This window comes from Narcine bancroftii, chromosome 10 (assembly GCF_036971445.1).
Source record: "Narcine bancroftii isolate sNarBan1 chromosome 10, sNarBan1.hap1, whole genome shotgun sequence".
NCBI lineage: Eukaryota > Metazoa > Chordata > Chondrichthyes > Torpediniformes > Narcinidae > Narcine > Narcine bancroftii.
Genome location: NC_091478.1, coordinates 4,683,621 through 4,697,815, shown reverse-complemented (window position 1 = coordinate 4,697,815; position 14,195 = coordinate 4,683,621). Strand labels below are relative to the sequence as shown.

The 14,195-nt window shown below is 45.4% G+C and overlaps 1 long non-coding RNA gene across 1 annotated transcript; it reads left to right on the top strand.

The window, feature by feature from the left end:
* The first annotated feature begins 612 nt into the window (after window positions 1-612).
* On the top strand, window positions 613-12,020 carry LOC138743873 (uncharacterized). Its single transcript, XR_011345085.1, has 2 exons — window positions 613-853; window positions 11,528-12,020. It is a non-coding gene; the product is annotated as an uncharacterized lncRNA (long non-coding RNA).
* Window positions 12,021-14,195: the final 2,175 nt, after the last annotated feature.

Below are 14,195 nucleotides of genomic sequence, written 5' to 3'. Positions count from 1 at the left end.
GAAGAAGACCGCAGAGCCCACCTCACTGACAAAAGGCAAAGGAGGAAAAACCCAACACCCAACCCCAACCAACCAATTTTCCCCTGCAACCGCTGCAATCGTGTCTGCCTGTCCCGCATCAGACCTGTCAGCCACAAACGAGCCTGCAGCTGACGTGGACTTTTTACCCCCTCCATAAATCTTCGTCCGCGAAGCCAAGCCAAAGAAAGAAAATCCAAGAAGGATCCAAAGTTACTAATAAAATTAGGGATATGCTCCAACCTTTTGTGACCGAAGGTTTGGTTTCAGTTAAAGAAGAGTTAAAACAAGTGCCAGTGAAAATCTTGCAAGATACTAGAGCTGCTCATTTGTGTTGGACAGTGTTTTGGAATTTGGTGAAGAAACTGACACAGACAAATTAAATTTGATTAGAGGTGTCGGAGGTGATACTGAGCCCATTCCTTTGGACAGAATAGTGTTAAAATTAACCTTGGTTAATGGACCTATAGGAGTTGGGTGGAATTTGCCAGTGGAAGGAATCTCACTGTTGCTAGGCAATGACTTCACAGAGGGGAAGGTTGTTTTTACAGTATGAATGACAGCTAAGCCAGTCATTGATGAGTCAGAGAGGGGCTCTGATATTTACCCAGCCTGTACTATAACAAGGGCAATATCTTAAAAAAAAGTCAATGATTTAATGGAAAATAAAGTCTGTGATAGGCAAAAACAGAATTCAGGTGGAAATGACCTGGTGAAGGATGAGCAATTTTCTTTATTAGGCCCAAGCACTGATAGTAAATTTAAGGGTACAGATTTGCTGTCATCCAGACAGGAGTTGATAGCAAGGCAAAATGAAGATCCTGATCTTGCTGAGGTGAGGCACAAGGCTCTCTTTAAAAAGGAGATTAAGAAAGTGCCAATGGGTTATTATGTCAAGGAGGAGGTATTGGCGAGGAGGTATTGGCGAGGAGGTATTGGCGAGGAGGTATTGGCGAGGAGGTATTGGCGAGGAGGTATTGGCGAGGAGGTATTGGCGAGGAGGTATTGGCGAGGAGGTATTGGCGAGGAGGTATTGGCGAGGAGGTATTGGCGAGGAGGTATTGGCGAGGAGGTATTGGCGAGGAGGTATTGGCGAGGAGGTATTGGCGAGGAGGTATTGGCGAGGAGGTATTGGCGAGGAGGTATTGGCGAGGAGGTATTGGCGAGGAGGTATTGGCGAGGAGGTATTGGCGAGGAGGTATTGGCGAGGAGGTATTGGCGAGGAGGTATTGGCGAGGAGGTATTGGCGAGGAGGTATTGGCGAGGAGGTATTGGCGAGGAGGTATTGGCGAGGAGGTATTGGCGAGGAGGTATTGGCGAGGAGGTATTGGCGAGGAGGTATTGGCGAGGAGGTATTGGCGAGGAGGTATTGGCGAGGAGGTATTGGCGAGGAGGTATTGGCGAGGAGGTATTGGCGAGGAGGTATTGGCGAGGAGGTATTGGCGAGGAGGTATTGGCGAGGAGGTATTGGCGAGGAGGTATTGGCGAGGAGGTATTGGCGAGGAGGTATTGGCGAGGAGGTATTGGCGAGGAGGTATTGGCGAGGAGGTATTGGCGAGGAGGTATTGGCGAGGAGGTATTGGCGAGGAGGTATTGGCGAGGAGGTATTGGCGAGGAGGTATTGGCGAGGAGGTATTGGCGAGGAGGTATTGGCGAGGAGGTATTGGCGAGGAGGTATTGGCGAGGAGGTATTGGCGAGGAGGTATTGGCGAGGAGGTATTGGCGAGGAGGTATTGGCGAGGAGGTATTGGCGAGGAGGTATTGGCGAGGAGGTATTGGCGAGGAGGTATTGGCGAGGAGGTATTGGCGAGGAGGTATTGGCGAGGAGGTATTGGCGAGGAGGTATTGGCGAGGAGGTATTGGCGAGGAGGTATTGGCGAGGAGGTATTGGCGAGGAGGTATTGGCGAGGAGGTATTGGCGAGGAGGTATTGGCGAGGAGGTATTGGCGAGGAGGTATTGGCGAGGAGGTATTGGCGAGGAGGTATTGGCGAGGAGGTATTGGCGAGGAGGTATTGGCGAGGAGGTATTGGCGAGGAGGTATTGGCGAGGAGGTATTGGCGAGGAGGTATTGGCGAGGAGGTATTGGCGAGGAGGTATTGGCGAGGAGGTATTGGCGAGGAGGTATTGGCGAGGAGGTATTGGCGAGGAGGTATTGGCGAGGAGGTATTGGCGAGGAGGTATTGGCGAGGAGGTATTGGCGAGGAGGTATTGGCGAGGAGGTATTGGCGAGGAGGTATTGGCGAGGAGGTATTGGCGAGGAGGTATTGGCGAGGAGGTATTGGCGAGGAGGTATTGGCGAGGAGGTATTGGCGAGGAGGTATTGGCGAGGAGGTATTGGCGAGGAGGTATTGGCGAGGAGGTATTGGCGAGGAGGTATTGGCGAGGAGGTATTGGCGAGGAGGTATTGGCGAGGAGGTATTGGCGAGGAGGTATTGGCGAGGAGGTATTGGCGAGGAGGTATTGGCGAGGAGGTATTGGCGAGGAGGTATTGGCGAGGAGGTATTGGCGAGGAGGTATTGGCGAGGAGGTATTGGCGAGGAGGTATTGGCGAGGAGGTATTGGCGAGGAGGTATTGGCGAGGAGGTATTGGCGAGGAGGTATTGGCGAGGAGGTATTGGCGAGGAGGTATTGGCGAGGAGGTATTGGCGAGGAGGTATTGGCGAGGAGGTATTGGCGAGGAGGTATTGGCGAGGAGGTATTGGCGAGGAGGTATTGGCGAGGAGGTATTGGCGAGGAGGTATTGGCGAGGAGGTATTGGCGAGGAGGTATTGGCGAGGAGGTATTGGCGAGGAGGTATTGGCGAGGAGGTATTGGCGAGGAGGTATTGGCGAGGAGGTATTGGCGAGGAGGTATTGGCGAGGAGGTATTGGCGAGGAGGTATTGGCGAGGAGGTATTGGCGAGGAGGTATTGGCGAGGAGGTATTGGCGAGGAGGTATTGGCGAGGAGGTATTGGCGAGGAGGTATTGGCGAGGAGGTATTGGCGAGGAGGTATTGGCGAGGAGGTATTGGCGAGGAGGTATTGGCGAGGAGGTATTGGCGAGGAGGTATTGGCGAGGAGGTATTGGCGAGGAGGTATTGGCGAGGAGGTATTGGCGAGGAGGTATTGGCGAGGAGGTATTGGCGAGGAGGTATTGGCGAGGAGGTATTGGCGAGGAGGTATGTTCCTACTAGTGAAGATTTGGCAGGTTGTGATCCATAAAGCCTATAGAGATGAAATTATACCTTTTGCTCTTAGCACACCTTTTAATGGTCACCTTGGGATGAAGAAAACTATGAATAAAACAATTGGCCTAGTTTAAGTAAGGATGTAGTAAGCTTTTGCCAGGCTTGTCACACTTGTCAGGCGGTGGTTAAACCTAATCAGGGTCCCTCCGTGGCACCATTTCAACCTATCTCTGCTTTCGGTGAGCCTTTCTCAAAAGTGATTGTGGACTGTGTTGGCTCATTGCCAAAAACCAAATCTAGGAATCAGTATTTGTTAACAATTATGTTTTCTGGAGGACATACCTCTGAGAAACATTAAAACAAAGGGAATTGTGAAGGCTTTGTTAAAGTTGTTCACCTTGGTTGGCCTGCCTCGACAAATTCAGTCAGATCAAAGGAGTAATTTTCTGTCAGGTTTATTTCAAGTGGTTTATAAATTGAGAGTTAAGCAGATTTTACCTTCTGCATACCATTCCAGAGAGTCAAGGGGTCTTGGAGAGATTACATTTGACTCTGAAAAGCATGATGAGAACTTATTGTTTTGAGAATGAGAAGGATTGGGATGAAAAAGTTTATTTGCTGTCTAAGACTTGCTTGGTTTTAGTCCATTCGAGTTGGGTTTTGGACATGGGGTGAGAGGCCCTTTAATGTTATTAAAGGAACAGTGTAATGATGTGCATTTAAATTTGTTGGATTATGTCTTTAAGGATCAGTTGATTGAAGTTTGAAATGGCAAAGGAGAATTTAAAGGCCACTCAGCATAAGATGAAAGTTTGGTATGATTGCAAGGCAAAGATGAGAAATTTAAAACCTGGTGACAGTGTTGGTTCTGTTTCCTAAACATTCAGGGCAGGATGGTGCAACATTTGTGCACACACCTCCTCCCTCACCATGTTCTGGAGTCCAAAATGGGCCTTTCAAGTAAAGCAACACTTCACTTGTGTATCTCCAGGACACATTTACTGCATCCTGTGCTCCCTTTGTAGTGGTTTCTACGTCAGAAAGACCATTTGCAAATTGGGAGATGAGCACCTCCTCTCTGTCCGCAACCACAGCGACCTCCTAGTAGCCAACCATTTCAATTCAAGTCACAGTCCCAGATCACATGCCTGTCCATGGTCTTGTGTACTGTCCCACCCAGACACCCGCAGATTGGATGAACAACACATTATTTTCCGTCTCCAGCCAAATGGCATTAACATTAATTTCTCGCCTATTCTTCCCCCTCCCTCTTTTCGGTCTTTCCAGTTCTCCCATCCCTTCCCCACCCAGCTATCCATCTTCCCCCTCTGCTGCTGTCCCCTCCCTCCCTTCATCTATTATCTCATTCCTTTGCCATCCCCCCTCCCCGCCCCCCCCCCACCCTTTTATTTGGATACCTGCCTGCATCCCCTCATGCTTTGATGAAGGGCTCAAGCCTAAAACATTGGTTATTTAATTCCACCTTGCTACATAAAGGACACTGCTGGATCTGGGGAGCATCTCCAGCCTCAAATATGAGGAAAACACATAAACACCTGAAAGAGCGGCAGATTCAAACCTAGGTTGCTGACATTGTAACGGCGTTCCGCTAACCATGCCATCATCACTGCATTCATTCTTTTCCACCCCTCCCTGGTTCTTCTTTACATATCTGAAAGAAGAAAGGGACCCAGCAAAAGATGGAGTAAGAGGCTGGGGAACAGTGAAAAGTAAATTGGTTGTGATGGGGTTAAGTGAGATACAGGATTAAACAGGAGAGTTCGATGTGAAAATATCATTCTAATGGTTCAGTCCTGACTCTGGCATCTTCAGCAACGAATGGCCCAATATTGGTCAGTACTGAAAGGGCATGTGATTCACCCAAGAGGGGGGTGCATTATTGCTCAGAAGTATAGATTCCGCATGACAACGGTTAGCATTGCTCTCAATAGCAGTTCATACTTGAACGTAGCAGCTGAGAGGAGAGCAGATAAAGCAATAACCATGTAAGGATAGTGGTACAATTGGCCTATTTAAGTTGAAATTATATTCCAGAAATCAGTCGAGTGAATATCCCGGATGCAGAGATTTCATTGTTATGTGCTGTATGCTATACAGTGTTGCAAAAAATTGCCAAAAGGTCAACAGCTCATGCAAGGAGACCTGGAGTCAGAGGGGAATGGGGCAAAGCCTGGTGGAACTGGAGCAGGAGAAACAAGATTCCAGAGGCATGCTCCTGTTTAACACCCATAGCCACATAACTTGTACCCTCTAAGTAGAGGAGACTAGCATTGTCAGCATGGAGTCTACAAAATCATATTTTCTAAGCAAACCTAGTGAAGCTTTGTGCATTCCAATTTTTGAGATCAACAGAATACACCAATAATCAGATTCGTGCCCAAATGATACCTAAAAATCCTCCACTTCTGTTGTGAAGGCACAATGACATTGATAATACAATTTATTTCAATAATATTCTATTTTTCTCTGGAGTGAAATTATTATTTCCTGGTTATTTGGAATCATTCTGGAGACCCATCAAGGAACTTCCCAGGCCAAGTCACCTTCATGGCCCTTCCCAGGCCAAGTCACCTTATCAATGACATTGATAACACAATTTATTTTCAAAAGGGTTGCTTCCTGAAAAAATTGGGGATTATGATAGATAACTTCAAGCAGATGATGAGAATTTCAGATTTGTTGAATCACATAGGAAGTTAGATAAACATTAAATTATATGGAATTTAGCACATTTAATCACTGTCGCACCTTGAGTTGGTTCAACTGACCTAAGAATGTTTTGCTGCTGAGTTTCATTTGTACTCAGCATCTGATGCCTCCTGTGCAAGTGTCCGACAATAGTCAGCTGGCATTGATAGATTCTCGTTGTCCTGATACCACTTTTCCATGGTCGCAATGTTCTGGTGAAACCTTTCACCATGTTAGTCACTGCACCAAAATCAGCCGGGAAGAAGTCCAAGTGCGAATGCAGCAATTGAATTTTCAGTGACCTGTTTCACTTCATGGTTTTGTATGCTTGAATAAGACTTAAAATATGACATGAAGTCACAAAAATGGGTTATGTCTTTAAAAAAAATGGTATGTGAAAGGTAAGTTTTGAGGTGATTTTCATGATCAGCAGCTTAAAATCAATAAAATACACCTAAAATCATTCAGGAAGCAAAGCCTTTGTTGTCCAGTATAATGAATGAATAAATCCTTGATCCAATAATGTAAATTACTTACTGCAACATCTATGACTTTCCTGATAAATGGCAGTATATTTAATTTCAAATTCATTTGACTGAACATTTACAGCCAGACATAACAGTATTTTTCTGCACCGTAGAGTACATAATACATAACTCACAGCACATAATAATCACAGAGATAAAATTATAACCAAATAAATATATATAAATATTCTGGAATAACTTACTCAATTTCATTGAGAACTGCCAGAGGTTTTTCTGAGGAGCTTTGAGATCCCATTACGAATCATGTAGGTCCAGATCTGATGCGCTGTTCCTGGACCTAAATCACTTCATGCATTGTTTCAATTGACCAATTTTGTGAGTCTTTTTGCAAAGGATCCAATTTACTAATAGTGCTAAGTGCCAACCACATTTCAACACAACAGAAAGTACAATCTAATTTCTAGGCATTGATCTCTTTCCTGCTTCAACATCTGTACTGAGTTTAACCTTCAAGAATTATTTATCTTGGAGAAGATAGGCTTGGTGGGATTATGTTGTTTAAATGAACTGGGACCAGAGCCAGGTTGCTCGGGCTATTTGATACACATACTGTTGTCAAAACATTCAAGATGAAAAATTATGTTGAACGTGAAAAGACATTTTATTTTGATAGAAGATTTTCAGCCCAGATATTGGACTGACTTGACAACAATATTTCTTCTAAATCTGATGATTGTGAGTTAAAACATCTTGTATAAGGTGATTCTACCAGGCAGTATTGGTTAAAGTATCAAATTGAAGCAGATGCTATCTTGAAGATATCCCATTGTTCAGTTTTCATCTTAATGTTTCATTGAAATAAAGTGGGAGGGGTGTGCAGTGGGTGGTGTTGGCTGACGAATCAAGTGGTGGCATTGTTGCTGAGGGAAAAATGGAGATCTGGAATTGGCAGATGTTGGGTGTTTTTGCAGTGTGGGCAGGAATGGCCGAACAGTTGAAGATGAATGCAAAGCTTGTCTGATTTATGCCCCAGACTGACATTACAGAGTCATTCTGCACTTCTGATGCAAAATTTGTATCACGGTCATGAAGATGACTTGGCCTGGGAAGGGTCATGAAGGTGACTTGACCTGGGAAGGGTCATGAAGGTGACTTGGCCTGGGAAGGGTCATGAAGGTGACTTGGCCTGGGAAGGGTCATGAAGGTGACTTGGCCTGGGAAGGGTCATGAAGGTGACTTGGCCTGGGAAGGGCCATGAAGGTGACTTGGCCTGGGAAGGGCCATGAAGGTGACTTGGCCTGGGAAGGGCCATGAAGGTGACTTGGCCTGGGAAGGGTCATGAAGGTGACTTGGCCTGGGAAGGGCCATGAAGGTGACTTGGCCTGGGAAGGGCCATGAAGGTGACTTGGCCTGGGAAGGGCCATGAAGGTGACTTGGCCTGGGAAGGGCCATGAAGGTGACTTGGCCTGGGAAGGGCCATGAAGGTGACTTGGCCTGGGAAGGGCCATGAAGGTGACTTGGCCTGGGAAGGGCCATGAAGGTGACTTGGCCTGGGAAGGGCCATGAAGGTGACTTGGCCAGGGAAGGGCCATGAAGGTGACTTGGCCTGGGAAGGGCCATGAAGGTGACTTGGCCTGGGAAGGGCCATGAAGGTGACTTGGCCTGGGAAGGGCCATGAAGGTGACTTGGCCTGGGAAGGGCCATGAAGGTGACTTGGCCTGGGAAGGGCCATGAAGGTGACTTGGCCTGGGAAGGGCCATGAAGGTGACTTGGCCTGGGAAGGGCCATGAAGGTGACTTGGCCTGGGAAGGGCCATGAAGGTGACTTGGCCTGGGAAGGGCCATGAAGGTGACTTGGCCTGGGAAGGGCCATGAAGGTGACTTGGCCTGGGAAGGGCCATGAAGGTGACTTGGCCTGGGAAGGGCCATGAAGGTGACTTGGCCTGGGAAGGGCCATGAAGGTGACTTGGCCTGGGAAGGGCCATGAAGGTGACTTGGCCTGGGAAGGGCCATGAAGGTGACTTGGCCTGGGAAGGGCCATGAAGGTGACTTGGCCTGGGAAGGGCCATGAAGGTGACTTGGCCTGGGAAGGGCCATGAAGGTGACTTGGCCTGGGAAGGGCCATGAAGGTGACTTGGCCTGGGAAGGGCCATGAAGGTGACTTGGCCTGGGAAGGGCCATGAAGGTGACTTGGCCTGGGAAGGGCCATGAAGGTGACTTGGCCTGGGAAGGGCCATGAAGGTGACTTGGCCTGGGAAGGGCCATGAAGGTGACTTGGCCTGGGAAGGGCCATGAAGGTGACTTGGCCTGGGAAGGGCCATGAAGGTGACTTGGCCTGGGAAGGGCCATGAAGGTGACTTGGCCTGGGAAGGGCCATGAAGGTGACTTGGCCTGGGAAGGGCCATGAAGGTGACTTGGCCTGGGAAGGGCCATGAAGGTGACTTGGCCTGGGAAGTTCCTTGATGGGTCTCCAGAATGATTCCAAATAACCAGGAAATAATAATTTCACTCCAGAGAAAAATAGAATATTATTGAAAACAAGGGATTTGTAGGAATGTGTTAACTTCGCTAAATGCATTTCTTAAAACTAATTTTAAATGTGTGGACAAAGAAATAATGTAGGCTTTGTATTCGGTGTCTCGGAATTTTCAAATTAATTGTGATTTTAAAAATATTGCGGATATTTGAAATATAAATATTTCACCTCAGTCGAGATGTGAAAAGTTAGCTCTGTCAGAGATAGATATCATTTTATATTTAGTGTGATTCTGATTTGTTGTCAGAGTACGTACATGACATCACATACAACTCTGAGATTCCTTTTCCTGCAGGTGAGGCAGAATTATCACTTACTGATGGTGCAAAAAAAAAAACTTCTCAACGTACACATGTAAACAACTCGCTGTGCAATACAGAAGAGAAAATAAAACAAGTAATTAAGTGCAAAAGTAAGAGTCCTTAAATGAGTCCCTGATTGAGTTTGTCATTGAGGAGTCTGATGGTGGAGGGGGAGCAGCTTTTCCTGAACCTGGTGGAGTTTTGTGGCTCCTATATCCCTTTTCTGATTGTAGCTGCGAGAACAAATTGTGTACTGGGTGGTGTGGATCCTTGATGATTGCTGCTGCTCTCTGATGTCAGCGTTCCCATTGATGTTCTCTATGGTAACAAGCATTTTGCCTGTGATGTCCTGGGCTGTGTCCACTACCTTTTGCAGGGCTTTACGCTCAGAGGTATTGGTGTCCCCATACCAGTCCATGATGCAGCTGGTCAGTACACTTTTCACCACACTTCTGTAGAAATTTGCCAGGGTCTCCGATGTCATATAAAACCTCCACAAACTCCTGAGAAAGTAGAGGTGCTGATGTGCTTTCTTCACGATGCCATTATTGTGTGGTCCAGAAAAGATCCTCCAAGATAGTGACTCACAAGGACTTAAATTTGCTCACCCTCTCCACCTCTGATCCCCTAATGATCACTGGATCATACACATCAGGTTTTCCTTTCCTGAAGTCAACAATTAGCTCCTTGGTTTTGGTGACGTTGGGTGCAAGGTTGTTATTGGTGCACCATTTGGCCAAGTTTTCGATCTCCCTCCTGTATGCTGACTCATTGCCTCTTTAGGTGAGGAAATTAAGGATCCAATTACAGAGGTCTTGGAGTTTGTTGATCAGTTTTGAGGGGATGGTGTTAAATGCCGAACTGTAGTCGATAAAGAGCATCCTGATATATGCAACTTTGCTGTCCAGGTGTTTTACGGCTTTGTGTCGTGCTGATGGCATGCTCGGATGTTGAATGACAGAGGTGAAATCACCTCATAACTATCCCAAACAGCAGGACCTGCACTCTGCCATCTGTGCAACAGGCTATGTTTCAAGTGTTTCTTGATACAGACCCCTGGTATCTGGCACCTATGGAGATTGTTAGATGCTAGATGAGTGAAGTTTCCCATTACTTGAGATTTTGTGTGGCATGATTGGTGAACTAATCACTATGGATGCCAATTTTAAACTTTCATATTTTTTACCTATTTATTTTCCAATTTTTTATTTGCCAGCTGCTTGAATTCTGGAAAACAAGGATTTTATTGTATTTTTCTGAGAAAGCTTTAATTTTTGCCGTGAACTTTTTGTTTAAGACAACCAGTCCTCTAGTTGTAATATAAGCATGTGTGTATTACACTCAGTCTAGTTTAACAAAAAGATACTGTATTACAACTAGAGTAAAAGTTGAAAAGCTTTCTGCCTTATATTTAGGAATCCAATGTAAATTCAGGACATGTTCCAAAATTAAAGAAAAGCATTGTCTCAAAAGTATTGATTGAAAACATTGCTTTTCAACTGTAACACAAGTACTGGTACATTGGAACAAGAACATTGGCTGTCATGTCAAAAACAAAATATTAGGAAATATTGGAGCACTGCCGGTTGAGCAGTTGTCAGAGTGTAGGTCGTCCTGCTGGTTGGGATGGATGTGAGGTGGTTTGATCTCTTCGCCATTTGACAAGCATCTTCCCAGAGGACATCAGAACACACTGATCAGGTGGTGACCAGAGCCAAGAAACCAACACCAATGGTGGAATTTGGAGCAATTAAAGAAGAACGTTTGCTTAAGGGAAGTTGTCTGGAAATGATCGAGTAAAAGGAATGTTCCTGATATAAACTTACCCCATGTTTGACTTCTGACAAGCCCTGACAAAATTCACTACAAATTTGATTGCCTATGCTCCATCTTCCAGCAGAGCAAATATTCAAGTTGCAGTTACATTTGAAAACCTTGAGTTACTTACATCTTTAAAGTGCTTTGTACGTAAATATTATTACACAACACATCTTTAGAATGGCTGGACATGTTGTAGACCACATGAAACTTATTTCACTGTGGCAAGTAAAACATTTGTTATTACTATGCAACAGACATGAATAAAAAAATTCAAAACCTTGACTCTTGCTGGAAATTCCACCTAAAAGGGCTTGGAATGAGTGGGTGGATACAACAGGCTTGCTTCATTTCTAGTGTTGAGGTGTTGCTTCTCCTCACGAATAGTGAGCCCTCATAAATACTTCAGTGTTTGTATCTTGCAATGCAAGCTCTGTTTCAAGGCATCCCATGAACCATTCTAACGTTTCTTCCTTTTCTGTCATTGTAGACTTGGAAGTGTAGTATGCTAGCATTCAGTGGCCCACAACAAGACTGCACCCGGTGTCTCTCTCACCAATGTGTCCAAGTCTCACCAAACTATAGGCATCCAAGAGGAAGTGGTTAGTGAGAAAGAAGCACCAGGCGAGTTACAGGGGATATAATAGGAGTACATGATGGTGGCACAACCATAAATTAGGAGCCTGGATCCTACATCGCTGCCATCAGTAAAGAAGCCACATTTCTAACTTCCCTCTATCGCCATATACGCCAGCATATAAGATGGCCATTGAACATTAAAAACGCCACCCCAAAATGAGGGGTCATCTCATCAGCAATGTATAAAATGGAAACCTTAACAGCGAAGTCTCAGCGCTCTCCCATGGGGTCCATCCACACAGTCAGATTATCGACAGCTCTGTACAGGCTTTAAATGGCCTGTTAAAGGAGCAGATGGTTTATTTTTAAAATATGCCAATAAAATTTGAACCTTTGCTGGGAAATTTGGTTTTAAAATATTGTGAATTAGAAACATAGAATATTACAAGACAGAAACAGGCTCTTTGGCCCTGCACGCCTGTACTGAGCTATTCTGCCTCGTCCCAATGATCTGCACCCAGTCCATATCCTTCCATATGCCTCGTATCCATGTATCTGTCCAAATTCTTCTTAAATGTTAAAATTGAGTCCATGTTTACCACTTCAGCTAGAAGCTTGTTGCACACACCCACCACTCTATGTGTGAAGATGTTCACCCTTATGTTTTCCCTAAACTTTTCCCCTTTCACCTTTAACCTATGTCTATTCATTTGTATCTCACCTAACTTCAGTGGAAAAGGCCTATTACATTTCTTCTGTCTATACCCCTCATAATTTTAAAGATCTCTACCAAATCTCCCCTCATTCTTCTGCACTCCAGAGAATAGCTTTCCCTGTAATTCAGTTCCTGAAGTCTGGTCAACATTCTCATACATCTTCTTTGCACTCTTCAATCTTACTGATATCTTTCCTGTAGCTGGGTAATCAAACTGTACCCAATACTCCAAATTTGGTCTCACCAATGTCTTTAACTTTACCATAACATCCCAACTCTTTTACTCAGTACTTTGATTGATGAAGGCCGATGTGCCATATGCTCACTTAACAACCCTATTCACCTGTTGTCGCCACTTTCAGGGAATTATGTATCAGTATTCCCAGGTTCCTCTGTTCTGCTGCACTCCTCAGTGCCCTACCATTTACCATGTACGTCCTTTCATGGTTTATCCTTCCAAAAAACACCTCACACTTGTCTACATTAAATTCTATCTGCAATTTTTCAGCCCTTTTTTCAGCTGGTCCAGATCTGCAAGCTTTGAAAACCTTCTTCACTGTACACAATGCCTCCAATCTTAGTGTCATCTGCAAACTTGGTGATCCAATTTACCACATTATCATCCAGATCATTGATATAAACCACACATGTCAAACTCTGGCCCGCGGGCCAAATTTAGCCTGCGATTATAATTATATTTGGCCTGCAAGATCATTTCAAAAATGTATTAGAGGTGGCCCGCTGGCCGCCGCACCAGTATAGCGCATGCACAGTAATACAACAAATCCCAGAATCCATTGGCGTCAGCCTGCTAATCGCCCCCACCTCCTCTGTTTACGTTGCAGGGTCTCACCGTGGACTCTGGTTTTGGGGCCTGGCCGGTGTCAGGGGAAGCCAAGGCCGCTTCCCAGCGCCCGCAACCGGAGGCCTCGGGCCTGACCTCGCCAGGACCGTTGCCCACTCCCCCTCCCTGCCGCAGGCCGACCCGCGACTCACGGTGACGGGGCCGCTGATCCGCCGAGATGCCGCCCTGCAGCGAGAGCCGATGCCCCCGCACTGTCGTTGTCCAACCCGATCGCCCGCAAACCCCGCCCTCCCGCACACAGGCCTGAGTAAGTATTATGAACTTTAATCTCAGGATAAAACGATCTTCCAATAGTTTCATGTCACAGTGATAAATATATTCCTGGTTAAAAATGGTCCTGCACCTGGATACAAGCTCATTAGACATAAAACTTGAAAAGTGTGTAAATCAAAGGATATCTGTACCAATGGAAAAAGGGCATGGCAAATAACCCTGCTAGAGTTCATGCCCACAATCAGTCACCCATTGGATTGTTTCAGGAATCATGTTATTCTCCCACATTCTCAATAGCCTTCAGATTTTACTATTCGACAGCACACTAGCAACATTTGACAAATCCTCTATAGAGAAATATTATTTATTGAATATTTTATTTCTCATTTGTTAATGCTTCTGGAAAGAGTTTATCCAAAACTATTAAACATTTATTTTAATAAGAAAAAGTTTAACATTACATATGTTGAAAGAAGAGAAAACATGCGGATGTTGTTGAAAATTTTCAATAAATATTTAGTTTGGCCCTCGACTTGGTCCAAATTTTTAATTTTGGCCCTCCGTGAATTTGAGTTTGACACCCCTGATAAAGACAATGGTCCCCGCACTGATTCCTGAGGCACACCTCTAGTCACAGGCTTCCAGTCTGAGAAGCAATACCACTCTTTGGCTTCTCCCATGGAGCCATTGTCGAATCCAGTCAAATCCATAGATCCAACGTCGAATCCAATATAGAATTAGTATCACTGGCATTGTGAAGGCATTGTGCTAACCATCTGCACCATC